Consider the following 14940-nt stretch of genomic DNA (forward strand, 5'->3'; position numbering starts at 1 on the left):
AAAACCTTCTTTCATCTTCTCGTGTGAACTGTTCATCATCCGCATTTCACTTTCCTACAAGTTTACACTCGTCACAAACCCCTCCTGAGAAGACATCTCTCTTTCTTTCTTTCTTTCTTTCGCTACCGCCTTTATCCCGCATTGTGCGCAGGGTCGGCAGGGTTAATTACGGAATTGGCATGGTTAATTTTAAGGGTTGCCTGGATGCCCTTCCAGCCACCACCACATACCCCTCGGGACAGAAGTAGTGTACCCCAGCTGTCGGCGTCTAGTGTAAATCGTGAAATAGTGTGAACGCGTTTCAAATGTCTGCGAGTGGTGTAACTGAGGCGGGACGTGGGGACCAGCCCAGTATTCACCTAGTAGGATGTGAAAAACCGCCTAAAAACCACACACAGGATGGCCAGCACACCGGCCATCGTCGTTAATCCGCCGGGCGGATTCGATCCGGGGCCAGCGCGCCACACGAGTCCAGGAAGCAGCGCGTTAGCGCCTTTTTTTTTGTAATCTCATTTTGTTTGTTTTCGTTCGTTGCATCTGCTCGGGGCGGACGTCGCAAGAGACCCGTTTCAGTACGTCGTTGATCCATTAACTCAGTTTTTTTATTACAGAGGGCAGCTAACCCTCCGACCGAACACGCTGAGCTACCGTGCCGGCAAAATTAAACTTTTCACTCGAGGGAAGACTTGAACCAAGGATATCTCGTTCCGCAGCTGCTCATGCTAACCATGGGACCACGGCGCTCCTGACGCTCTCGGCTATCCTCATGAGAAGACATCAAGAACTTAAATTTATTCGATGTTGACCAGTTTCTCTTCTTCATAATCGCGTTTCTTCCAGTTACCAGTCTGCATTTTATATCTTCTCTACGTCGGCCGTTGTATTGTTATCCAAACAGCAAAACCCATCAACTAATTGTAACGCCACATTTCCTAGTGTAATTCTATCGGCATTATTTGATTACATTCTCCGGCATTCCACTACCCTTGTTTTACTTTACCAAACAACAAAGGATTCTTATCAAATAAAATTAACCAAGTAATAAATCACCTTGAAGAGCGGTGACACGACAACCTTACGGAAATGTACACTCAGCATACCCACAATCATGTATTTTCTTCATACCAGTCTCATCCAAATGTGACTCTTAAAATAGGAGAGGGAGATATGCTGCAAAATGAAGACGCTGAATATTTACAGTTATATATCGATCAAAAATTAATGTGGCAGGTCCACATACATAACACTCCTGAAAAAATCAAAACCAGACTCAGCATACTGAAGATATTGGCTAGTAATAAACGGAGATGTCCAAGAACCTATCGAAAGTGGATGCTGAAAAATTTATATTTCCATTCTCCCCAGTTCTGTTTCTTCAGTTGCAAAATCACCTAGACATACTGGATAGTTAAAAAAAATGTGAACAAATAAACGAATAATGAGAGGAACAACATAGGCAACAATAAATCTGAGACACCCATCTACACTTGGGATTCAGTAATGGAAAAATAAGGAAACTTTGGCGTAGGAATATATGGCAAAACATTGTCTTTCTGTCAATCTCTAGGACTGTGTCACTCTTATTGTGAAGGGGAAACAGAAGTCACAAAAATTCCAACAGGTCAGGTAAACAACTGTTTACACACATTCGACAAAGCAGCTATTTTTGTTATTCCAGAGCAGGAAAAAAAATGGCTCTGAGCACTATGGGACTCAACTGCTGAGGTCATTAGTCCCCTAGAACTTAGAACTACTTAAACCTAACGAACCTAAGGACATCACACACACCCATGCCCGAGGCAGGATTCGAACCTGCGACCGTAGCAGTCCCGCGGTTCCGGACTGCAGCGCCAGAACCGCTAGACCACCGCGGCCGGCTATCGACAGCCGAAGAACAAGACAACGGCACCTCAGTGGATACCATCTCGTGTGGCTTAGATGGTAATGGAGAAGCATATTTTCTAGCCACGAAAGGGCACAAAACTTAAACGAACTGGAATAACTAACACGTGAAACTTATTATTAAGAACATATTTCTGGAAGAATTAAGGCGATCCAATAAAATTTCATGTGATGAAAAGACCTCGAAAAAAACAACTCGTGAACGACTCAATAGTGCCTGATGGATCAAGAAGACAAGCAGCAACGATATTCCGCCCGACTACTAAAAATAACTGTTTGGTCGGCCATCTGTATAAGGTCTCCACCCTGCTGTCTCCAGAAAGTGTTCTGTACCACAAGACTAGTTCGATCATGAACAAAGAACATTTAAAAGCGTGTACAAAATGAATTTATCGTAATTCTGATCTAACAACGTTGTACTGGGAAGCAAAAAAGCGAATGATACTAAGTCATGTGCCATAACATTAAAATATAACATCAACAATAACTTTCGTTAATATTCTTCTCATGTTCTCTTTTCAAGACACTATCTAATACGTTCAACTACCCTTCCAAGTCCTTTAGCATCTGAAAATCTCAGTTGTTCATTTCTTCTATATGAACTTCAATACCCAGTTCCAGTTTCTCCATCTTTTTGTTTACTACTTGCTCGGAGTGCAGACTGAATAACGTTCGGGGAGGGGGGGGGGGGGCGAGGCAACAACAATGTCTCACTCACTCCTCGACTACTGTTGGCTTTTTATGCCGTTTGAATCTTGTAACTGCATTCTGCTACAACGTTTAGATAACTGTCCCCTCATCGTACTTTTGCCCTGCTACCTTAAGACTTACAAAAATAGTGATCGCCGCACAATAACTATTAGTAAGTTTTGGTTCTACAGTATAATATGGGGTGATAGGTTCGTGTTATCGCATTTATGCAACAGCAGATAACATGTAATTTAATACAGAAAATTTTCAAAGTGATTTCTCTCAGCAGCAATGAGTGTGTAGGGTGTTGAACTGAATTCCATATTGGCCTTCTGCAGAACATTATTTTAGACTGTATGATTCTGTCTGGAAATTGTAGTGCAAAAATCCTGGAGTGTTGCAGATGCATCTTTGGGGACTCTGATTATTTTTAATGGGGGTAATGCGAAGGACACACAGGTTGAGATCGGGACTGTAAGGGAGCCATTCCACACCATCTCCAATGAATGTCCAAGTGTCTAGGACGCCGATCTGATTTTTAAACGTTCCAATAACGCATTGGGCACTGATTGCTCACCAACAGTGACTTCTGCTGATGAAGTGGAGCAGTAGCTTGAACGTGCGGATTCTCAGTGATCCAGTGGGTGACGACAGTTCTGTTTGTTGATGAAGCCGTTGAGATGGAAGTGTGCCCCGTCAATAAACCAGATCTGATGCGTATCAACTGTTGCATTTTCAAAGAGCTCAGTCATCTCATTTCCAAAAGAATGGGAAACGGTTAGATTTCTCTTTCGTTATCCTCTGGAGAAGCAAAGGCCTTGCCACAGTGGCTACACCGGTTCCCGTCAGATCACCGAAGTTAAGCGCTGTCGGGCGTGGTCGGCACTTGGATGGGTGACCATCCAGGCCGCCATGCGCTATTGCCATTTTTCTGGATGCACTCAGCCTCGTGATGCCAATTGAGGAGCTAGTCGGCCGAATAGTAGCGGCTTCGGTCAAGAATACCATCATAACGGCCGGGAGAGCGGTGTGCTGACCCCACGCCCCCTCCTATCCGCATCCTCCCCTGAGGATGACACGGTGGTCGGATGGTCCCGGTAGGCCACGAGTGGCCTGAAGACGGAGTGCTTTTTATCCTCTGGTGAGACCGTCGAGCAGTCCTGAGTTGCTGGCTGCATGTCTTGTTCATACAAGTGGACTCTTCACTGAACAAGGTTCGCACTCATTCCACATCCTCCACGATTACTGCTGAGACTGAACGTCCTGACTGGTCCTTTCCGGAATCATGTAGGGTACCGTTATACATTTCAACACTCTGCTAAAAAAGGAAGAAAAGATATTAACAGGGAATACTATACACCAAATCGGTATGAGGTGTTGCTCAAATGTTGTCACCACAATTTTTCAGTTCTGCACTGTAAGCCCACCGAGAGAAGGTCATTCCGGATGGCGCTGTCCTTGGATCAAACGTGCTATTGAGTGCGATACGTCCAGAACTGGTGTAAAATGTTTCAGTTTTAGGGCTTACAATCTGAAATGTAAATCGAGACCGACGAGTGAGCTATAGCATCTTGACAGCTGCAATACAACAGTATGACAAGGAGAAGCCGCAGTAGAAAAATAGTTTCTGACACCTACTTTCCGCCACCCTGTATTTGCGCCATTACCGAGTAACTGGAAGAATTCCAAAGCGAGCTGCGACGGCGGAAGTTCCACCCAGTGCTATCCGATGAGTAACGCGTAGCCTCAGGGGTGGGGGGGGGGGGGGGGGGGGGCGGGGGAACAGAAGGTATGCGGCTCAGGTTCGCGGCCACCCCCGCACGCATCGATTGTTTCGCTAGGGGAATCTGCTCTTGCGCTGCCACGCTAAATCTTTTATGCAGGCGGAGTGCTATTCTCTGTTCTCGCACACGGCGTACAATAGCGCGAGAATCGCTTGGCTTCCAAAAGGGACTGAAATGTGCAGTACCAGTGGAATCCTTGCACGGTCTTCTCCTGTAAGCCCTGATTGTGTTGGAAGTCCGAGACCTTCCGGCTTTGCGTTCCATTCTACTTCGTTCGTGATTTTTGCATCACGTTTGGCTGCCTATCTATGAGCTCTTAAAGCCCTTCATACTTCAGATGCTGATTATCTGATCTGGCTAACTGGTATTGACTCTGCGATGCATTTTTCCATTGTGAGACATGGTGAAAATAAAAATACGTACTCCCATTCTTTAAATATTAATAACCCTTATATTTTTTATATGTCCGTCTAGTGATTATCGTTTGTCTGGCCGCGCGGGGTAGCCGCGCGGTATGGGGCGCCTTGTCAAGGTCCGCGAGGCTCCCCCGTCGGAGGTTCGAGTCCTCCCTAGGGCATGGGTGTGTGTGGGCGGAGGTCAGTTTAAGTTAGATTAAATAGTGTGTAAGCTTAGGGACCGATGACCTCTGCAGTTTGGTCCCATAACACTTTACCACAAATTTCCAGATTTCGTTTGCCTGAGCAATAGCACTTTTGGAACTAAATAGCCCCCAAACTAATATTCACCAATACATACAAGCGTAACGTCTCAAGTCCCTAAGCTTGGGGTTATTGTGTGATCCATAAATATCGTGTTATACACACGACCTTTGTATGTTTGTGTTTTGAAGTGTCATGCTGTTACTGTATTATTGATGTGGTCATGTTCTACACTTGAAGATATACACATGTAAAAGTGAGGTTAGTTGTAAGACAGATATTGCTTCATATTCATATTTGTGTAAAAATTTTTTCACTCCTTTTCCTACCCCTCCACATTTTGCATGAATCCACATTTTGTATCTCGTGCATCTGATCATTTCTTCCACAATGTCTTCCTCGAACAATTTGCTATGCCATTTCTCTGATTTACGAATAAGTGTCTTCGGTGGTTTCCCGCAAAGTCTCTAAAACAATTCCTTACGACAGGCGGAACTTTAGTTCTCAGTGTCTTTTTTGTATGGACAGCACATCCGCTCAACTGCTCCTTGACTTAGCCTTGAAGCCATAGAAGTGTAGTTTGGAGCTTTTATCATGTCCCTCCAAAAAAGCTTAAAATGGCTCTGAGCACTATGGGACTTAACATCTGTCGTCATCAGTCCCCTAGAACGTAGAACTACTTAAACCTAACCAACCTAAGGACATCACACACATCCATGCCCGAGGCAGGATTCGAACCTGCGACCGTAGCGGTCACGCGGTTCCAGACTGAAGTGCCAAGAACTCATGTCCCTCCGATACGGCTGTATTTCCTGGGTGGTCAGATTTAGCCCACTTTCTGTCTACCATGGCTTCTTCCGCATTAAAATTACGGGACAAGCCGTTTACTTCTCCAATGCTGAACGCAAGTTTTCTAAGGTCCAGCATCCTTGTCTTCCAATTCGTTTTGCACTTCATTGGAAAACAATCTACTGCGTCCAAAAATTTTTGTATCCCTGTTTGTATTTTCGTTTTTATTTTCAGCATACCTTTTAATTGACGACTTACGCACGTTTCATGTGCGTACACATTCACTTAATCTGCCATGCCCATTTAGACTAGTAAAGGTAAATGCAATTCATGTTTGCTCCACATTCCATAATGATTTTCTAATACAGGCTACGAGAGGCGTTCAGCAAGTAATGCAACACACTTTTTCTCAGCCACTTCCGATTCAAAAATTGTGTACGTTGTTGTGGGACATCTTGGAATATTACCGCTTCAGCCCCTATAGTTTCATGAAGCTCCGATAGATGGCGGAGATACACTACTAGCCATTAAAATTGTTACACCACGAAGATGACGTTCTACAGACGCGAAATTTAACCAACAGGAAGAAGATGCTGAAATATGCATATGATTAGCTTTTCAGATTATTCACACAAGGCTGGCACCGGTGGCGACACCTACAACGTACTGATATGAGGAAAGTTTCCAACCCATTTCTCATACACCAACAGCAGTTGACCCGGCGTTGCCTGGTGAAACGTTGTTGTGATGCATCGTGTAAGGAGAAGAAATGCGTACCGTCAGGTTTCCGACTTTGATAAAGGTCGGATTGTAGCGCATCGCGATTGCGGTTTATCGTATCGCGACATTGCTGCTCGCGTTGGTCGAGATCCAATGACTGTTAGTAGAATGTGGAATCCGTGGGTTGAAAAGGGTTACACGGAACGCCGTGCTGGATCCCAACGGTCTCGTATCACTAGCAGTCGAGGTGACACGCTTCTTATCCGCGTGGCTGTAACGAATCGTGCAGCCACGTCTCGATCACTGAGTCAACAGATGGGGACGCTTGCAAGACAACAACCATCTGCACGAACAGTTCGACGACGTTTGCAGCAGCATGGACTATCAGCTCGGAGACCATGGTGGCGGTTACCCTTGACGCTGCATAACAGATAGGAGCGCCTGCGATGGTGTATTCAACGACAAACCTGGGTGCACGAATGGCAAAACGTCATTTTTTCTAATGAACCAGGTTCTGTTTACAGATTCATGATGGTCGTATCCATGTTTGGCGACATCGCTGTGAACGCACATCGGAAGCGTGTATTCGTCATCGCCATACTGGCGTATTACCCGGCGTGATGGTATGGGGTGCCATTGGTTACATGTCTCGGTCACCTCTTCTTGGCATTGACGGCACTTTGAACAGTGGACGTTACATTTAGGATGATTTACGACCCGTGGCTCTACCCTTCATTCGATCCCTGCGAAACCCTACATTTCAGCAGGATAATGCATTACCGCATGTTGCAGGTCCTGTGCGGGCGTTTCTGCATACAGAAAATGCATTCTCCAGATCTCTCACCAATTGAAAACGTGTGGTCAATGGTGGCCGAGCAACTGGCTCGTTACAATGCGCCAGCCACTACTCTTGATGAACTGTGGTATTGTGTTGAAGCTGCATGGGCAGCTGTACCTGTACACGCCATCCAAGCTCTGTTTGACTCAACGCCCAGGTGTATCAAGGCCGTTATTACAGCTAGAGGTGGTTGTTCTGGGTACTGATTTCTCAGGATCTATGCACCCAAATTGTGTGAAAATGTAATCACAATTCAGTTCTAGTATAATATATTTGTCCAATGAATACCCGTTTATCATCTCCATTTCTTCTTGGTGTAGCAATTTTAATGGCCAGTAGGGTAGTCTCAAAATGGCGTCTGCAACGGAGGTGCGTTCCAAGCAGAGAGCTGTCATTGAGTTTCTTTTGGCGGAAAACCAGAGCATCGCAGATATTTATAGGCGTTCGCAGAATATCTAGGGAGTCCTGGCAGTGCGCAAAGCGACGGTGATTCATTGGGCGAGGCGTCTGTCATGATCGCAATGAGGTGCCGGCCAGCCGCACACAGCTCTACGACTCCTGCCATGTTGGAGCGTGAAGACGGTGAGCGTGTTCGTCGCCACAAAAATACAAACGAAGTTCCCCGTTTCCATGACAACGCAAGGTCTTACGCAAGTCTACACGCTCGGGGGAGCTTAGGAATCTTCACTCGACCGTTCTTGCTAACCCGTCGTATAGCCAGGATCCCACACCTTCCGACGCAAAAGAAAGATCCATCCGCGGGTAGCAGCACGTGGATTTGGAGGTTACTGATGCAACGAGACGCTGACTCCGGCGTCACCGGTAGATTGGTACCATGCGGGCATTCCGGACCTCCCAGTAAGGTGGTGTAAGGGCGTCGTATCGAATGTAGATTGTGCTGAAAAATACGATTTTTTACTCGAAAGAGTGGGGAATAATGTGGTGTATAGGAATCCTAAATAAAATCAACCTGCTGAGACCTGATTGGCAGTCAGTCAGACAGCACACAGGATAAGGTTAAGGTTGTGGATGGGGCCGTAAACAGTTACTGTGAGTCGCACAATCAAACACACAACTTTATTTTTCTAAGAACCACTTATTTACCCATTGGCTTAAAAGATCACAACTAAACAGTACGGCTGAAGGCCTACTTAAAAAATGCTTGAGATGATTTCTGGGCTGATGGCCCAAAACCACGCAGCAAATACAAGAACAGCTGAAGTCCTGGCTTAGAAATCAAAAGCAATTAAAAATAGAAGGTAAAAAGATTTTTTTAAACCATTCAATAAAAACAATTGACAGCTGAAGGCCTGCACTACACATAGGAAGATGGCTGCAAGATTTCGCCGACTTCAACACATCATACGGTGATGCTAGCCCGAATGGCCAAGGGGGGCAACAACCCGCAAATGAACGTAGAGATGTCACAGTGGTTGAGGTTTCATAACAGATTAACTGATCACTCAACTTCAGCGTCCAGGTTCGGCGGACAAAGAACTTGTCGCTCTCGCAACTAGCGCCTCACGATCTGGCAGCGTTGCTCACAAGGGAACCTCCCCATCGCACCCCCCTCAGATTTAGTTATAAGTTGGCACAGTGGACAGGCTTCGAAAAACTGAACACAGATCAATCGAGAAAACAGGAAGAAGTTGTGTGGAACTATGAAAAAATAAGCAAAATATACGAACTGAGTAGTCAATGCGCAACATAGGCAACATCAAGGAGAATGTGAGCTCTAGAGCGCCGTGGTCCCGTGGTTAGCGTGAGCGGCTGCGGAACGAGAGATCCTTGGTTCAAGTTGTCCATCGACTGAAAAGTTTAATTTTTTATTTTCAGACAATTATTATCTGTCCGTCCGATGCGAGGTAACTGCGCCGTAGTATGGGGACGCCACACATAAACAAACATCGAAACACACGACGTCAGTCGACTACAGCGCACGGAAGAGAGAGTATTCCTGCTAACGAGGCTCCCTGGCTGGCAGTTGACTAAAAATGGCTCTGAGCACTATGGGACTCAACTGCTGATGTCATTAGTCCCCTAGAACTTAGAACTAGTTAAACCTAACTAACCTAAGGACATCACAAACATCCATGCCCGAGGCAGCATTCGAGCCTGCAACCGTAGCGGTCTTGCGGTTCCAGACTGCAGCGCCTTTAACCGCACGGCCACTTCGGCCGGCTTTGAAAGGAACCACCCCGGCATTTGCCTGGAGCGATGCAGGGAAATCACGGAAAACCTATATCAGGATGGCCGGACGCGGGATTGAACCGTCGTCCTCCCGAATGCGAGTCCAGTGTGGACGAGAGTGCATTAAATACGTGAGATGTATTCAGTGGGCAATATGAATCCAGCAAATATAGCTCGCGATTTCAATAACAGTCGCACGGTTTTGCGGTGCGGTCGCAAAACACAGGCGCTAAACTTATTACAGTGAACACAGACGTCAGTGAACGAACGGACAGATCATAACTTTGCGAAAATAAAGAAAGTAAAATTTTCAGTCGAGGGAAGACTTGAACCAAGGACCTCTAGTTCCACAGCGGCTCACGCTAGCTACGGGACCACGGCGCTCCTAAGCTTGCAATGTCCTTGATGTTGCCTATCTTGCACATGGACTACTCAGTTTGTACATTTTGCTTACTTTTTTTTCATAGTTCCACACAACTTCTTCTTGTTTTCTCGATTGATCTGCGTTCAGTTTTTCAAGGCCTATCCACTGTGCCAACTTATAACTAAATGTGATGGGGGGGTGCGATTGGGAGGTTCCCTTGTCAGTAAAAACCACACAAGCTACACACGGTTGCGCGAAACACTTCCACAAACAACTCGAACAATACTAAAACCAGTCACTGTGGAACAACAAGAACGAATCACAAGTCGACACACACAGAGAACCCAGATGCGGTCGGCAATCAAATATACGTCGTCTGACCAAACGACTAACTAAGGTCGTTCATACTCAAGACATGTGTGTCGGCAACGATCGGCCGAGTCATGGCTGTCCGGACTTCACTGCCGACGCCCTTCGGATCGACGACGTCTCTGAGATACTGGCTCGGACCCAACCAAGCAGAGGGAACACCGGCCCATTGGCCACCTGACATCTCCGCACAAGGAGGGAACCGACCAAAGTCCCGCAAGATGGTCAATTGAAGGGGCCCAGAAGTGATCGGAAGACCGAATACATTTCGCCCGATGAAACGACCGACCGAACACAAAACCAACAGTCGTCGCCACTCAAGTCTCCTTCCGTTGGACAGTGCATGTGTGTGTCCCCAGCAGTCGGGCCAGTACTGACTGTCCAGACCTTACTGAAGCTCCATCCCGACTGACCTCCCCACACACCACGACGCGGAAATACTAGCGGTCACTCCAAAGATAGTATGGCAGTGCTCTTATCGATAGCGCTGCTGCTGCCACTCACGGGCAGGCAGGGCAGAAACTTAGTGACGCCAGTAAATCGAATAAAAAACGGGACGGCAGTACCGCAAGGACAAGATGTCAAGTAATAAACGGAGCGAACACGAGTCGCGCACGGATCAACTGCTTTCAAAAAACATGTGTTGCATTACTTATTGAACGTCCCCCCCCCCCCCCCCAATAATTATCTAATTTCTAATTTAGGATAAATAAACGCATTTGAAAATGCAGTACATCATTTCTAAACATTAGTTTGCATTAATAATGGTAAACGCATTTCTTTAAATGCCCTACATGAGTAAGCTTCTCGAACTGTACCGGTACAGTATCGGAAACATATAGCGGCACATTATAGGCAGCGTCGCCATTTTCTCTTTGTCGGCTTCCTACAGTCGAATCACAACGAATATACAGGGTGTTACAAAAAGGTACGGCCAAACTTTCAGGAAACATTCCTCACACACAAAGAAAGAAAATATATTATGTGGACATGTGTCCGGAAACGCTTACTTTCCATGTTAGAGCTCATTTTATTACTTCTCTTCAAATCACATTAATCATGGAATGGAAACACACAGCAACAGATCGTACCAGCGTGACTTCAAACACTTTGTTACAGGAAATGTTCAAAATGTCCTCCGTTAGCGAGGATACATGCATCCACCCTCCGTCGCATGGAATCCCTGATGCGATGATGCAGCCCCGGAGAATGGCGTATTGTATCACAGCCGTCCACAATACGAGCACGAAGAGTCTACATTTGGTACCGGGGTTGCGTAGACAAGAGCTTTCAAATGCCCCCATAAACGAAATTCAAGAGGGTTGAGGTCAGGAGAGCGTGGAGGTCATGGAATTGGTCCGCCTCTACCAATCCATCGGTCACCGAATCTGTTGTTGGGAAGCGTACGAACACTTCGACTGAAATATGCAGGAGCTCCAACGTGCGTGAACCACATGTTGTGTCGTACTTGTAACGGCACGTGTTCTAGCAGCACAAGTAGAGTATCTCGTATGAAATCATGATAACGTGCTCCATTGAGCGTAGGTGGAAGAACATGGGGCCCAATCAAGACATCACCAACAATGCCTGCCCAAACGTTCACCGAAAATCTGTGTTGATGACGTGATTGCACAATTGCGTGCGGATTCTCGTCAGCCCACACATGTTGATTGTAAAAATTTACAATTTGATCACGTTGGAATGAAGCCTCATCCGTAAAGAGAACATTTGCACTGAAATGAGGATTGACACATTGTTGGGTGAACCATTCGCAGAAGTGTACCCGTGGAGGCCAATCAGCTGCTGATAGTGTCTGCACACGCTGTACATGGTACGGAAACAACTGGTTCTCCCGTAGCACTCTCCATACAGTGACGTGGTCAACGTTACCTTGTACAGCAGCAACTTCTCTGACGCTGACATTAGGGTTATCGTCAACTGCACGAAGAATTGCCTCGTCCATTGCAGGTGTCCTCGTCGTTCTAGGTCTTCCCCAGTCGCGAGTCATAGGCTGGAATGTTCCGTGCTCCCTAAGACGCCGATCAATTGCTTCGAACGTCTTCCTGTCGGGACACCTTCGTTCTGGAAATCTGTCTCGATACAAACGTACCGCTCCACGGCTATTGCCCGTGCTAATCCATACATCAAATGGGCATCTGCCAACTCCGCATTTGTAAACATTGCACTGACTGCAAAACCACGTTCGTGATGAACGCTAACCTGTTGATGCTGCGTACTGATGTGCTGTCGAGCAATGAGTCGCATGTCAACACAAGCACCGAAGTCAATATTACCTTCCTTCAATTGGGCCAACTGGCGGTGAATCGAGGAAGTACAGTACATACTGACGAAACTAAAATGAGCTCTAACATGGAAATTAAGCATTTCCGGACATATGTCCCAATAACATCTTTTCTTTATTTGTGAGGAATGTTTCCTGAAAGTTTGGCCGTACCTTTTTGTAACACCCTGTAGATTCTCGGCTGCCTGAAAATAAGATTATTTCATCTATATTCAGATAAAAATAAAACATTATGTATCCAACTGCCTTGGAAAAGTAACTTTCTTCGTTATGTAGAGCCTACACAAAAATTTAGATGAAAACTGCAATAAAATCAACGCTGTCTTCAGACGAAACGCTCCTCAACACACAGGATTCATGGCTGACAATATGTTTCAAAGAAGCCCTTAGTTCACGTAGTTCATGCTGACCTTCTAAATATCAGATTGCAAGAGGTACAAATGTTACAGCAGTGGCACAAATTAGGAGCCGGTATAGTTTATGCAACTCTCCTCTATAATGGGCATGCAGTGCGTCAGACAGTTAATGATCATTGCGAGGGAGCACGGAGAACGTTGCTCGAGGGAGACACCGTTATAAACTACTGCCAACATCTGAACGGAAAATCATTGTGGGTCTACGTCCGGCCGACTGGTCGAACTTCGCAATATTCAGGCATCTGTGGCGTTTTCATTTGGCAGTGGCCCGATGTTGGGCTAAATAGGCAACGTGGAGGAACCCATACGCATCGTCCAAGTTACGGTCGACCATGCCAGGCAGGATGTACCAACTGTGCACCGAGGGCATCGTAGATCCATCACATCTCCACCTGTCACCGGTGTACCAGTAACGAACTGAGTACAGCACCTCGAATTGTTAAAGGCTAGGAGACGCAAAGCTACTGAATGATCGCCCCACGGGTAGACTGCAGTTTACAGAACAGAGACGATTGCGTTTTGAGTCGTACCGTATCCAGAAAGCAACGGCTGCTGACGGGTGGCGTCGCATGGTGATCCAGAGAGAGATGTCGGTTCGGCACAACCTAGAATGGCTATCTCCGAGTATGGCAGCACTGAAGGAAGAGGTGATATTCTGCCAATGTTTCGGTGTTATACTTAGTGTCGTAGTGTGGGGAGCCACTGAGTACGACTTCAGGTTATGGTAACAATTCTACTGAACTCTCTCTTCTAATAAGCCCGAGATCGATTGCGACAAATCGATGTACTCCCAGTCCATTACCGATTATCCGTCCTGTCTATATCGACATTTTTACTTGTGTTTATATTATCAAACTTCTTTGTCCAGAATGAGATTTTCACTCTGCAGTGGAGTGTGCGCTGAAATGAAACTTCCTGGCAGATTAAAACTGTGTGCCAGACCGGGACTCGAACTCGGGACCTTTGCCTTTCGTGGGCAAGTGCTCTACCAACTGAGCTACCCAAGCATGACTCACGCCCCGTCCTTACAGCTCTAGTTCTGCCAGTACCTCGTCTCCTACCTTCCAAACTTTGTAGAAGCTCTGCTGCGAACCTTGCAAAACTAGCACTCCTGAAAGCAAGGATATTGCGGTTTGCAGGAGAGCTTCTGTAAAGTTTGGAAGGTAGGAGACGAGATACTGGCAGAAGTAAAGCTGTGGGTACCGGGCGTGTGTCATGCTTGGGTAGCTCAGTTGGTAAAGCATTTGCCCGCGAAAGGCAAAGGTCCCGCGTTTCTACCTCGGTCCGGCGCACACTTTTAATTTGCCAGGAAGTTTCAAACTTCTTCGTGTCATTCAAGTTTTCGTTTTTAGTTTGACTTTTAGATATTGTCGTTAGCTTTATTAACATGTATTGGAAGTCAGAAGCACTTACTACTACCAGGAAATAGTGCTCACTTAAATTTTTAATTTTTTTAGAAAGCCCTTTGAAACTACATACACTGATGGAATAAAGATTCAACATCCTCAAGGATAAGATTATTTTACTGGCAAATGAGATGACAGGTAATGCATTGTTCATGGTAACAGATTCAGACCAAACGAAACACAAATGTCACAGAAAAGAGTGTCCTAGCTGTCACATAAAGATACAGTGTACCTCCTCTGTCGAAAACGCAGGCGTGTTTTTCGCATGCAAACAATCAAAGATGCCAAGTGACAACCTGCAATAGACTGCCCCAAGCATTTTGCGCCTTTTGTTGCAATTCGGCCATGTTTTTTCCAAGGCCCGGAGAGCGAGTAAATTCCCGCTTCATCGAGTCCATACGTGTTCAGTTGGAGACAATCTGATGATATCTGTGGCCATGGCACGTTGCATTGCAGCAGCCGTAAGAGGACGTGCTTGACCTGTGCTGAAAATACACATCGCCTTCTTTTT

General features: G+C 46.0%; 1 pseudogene; it reads left to right on the forward strand.

The window, feature by feature from the left end:
* Window positions 1-3400: 3400 nt before the first annotated feature.
* Window positions 3401-3518, forward strand: LOC124597199 (annotated as a pseudogene).
* The last annotated feature ends 11422 nt before the right edge of the window (window positions 3519-14940 follow it).

This window comes from Schistocerca americana, chromosome 2, assembly GCF_021461395.2.
Source record: "Schistocerca americana isolate TAMUIC-IGC-003095 chromosome 2, iqSchAmer2.1, whole genome shotgun sequence".
Lineage (NCBI taxonomy): Eukaryota > Metazoa > Arthropoda > Insecta > Orthoptera > Acrididae > Schistocerca > Schistocerca americana.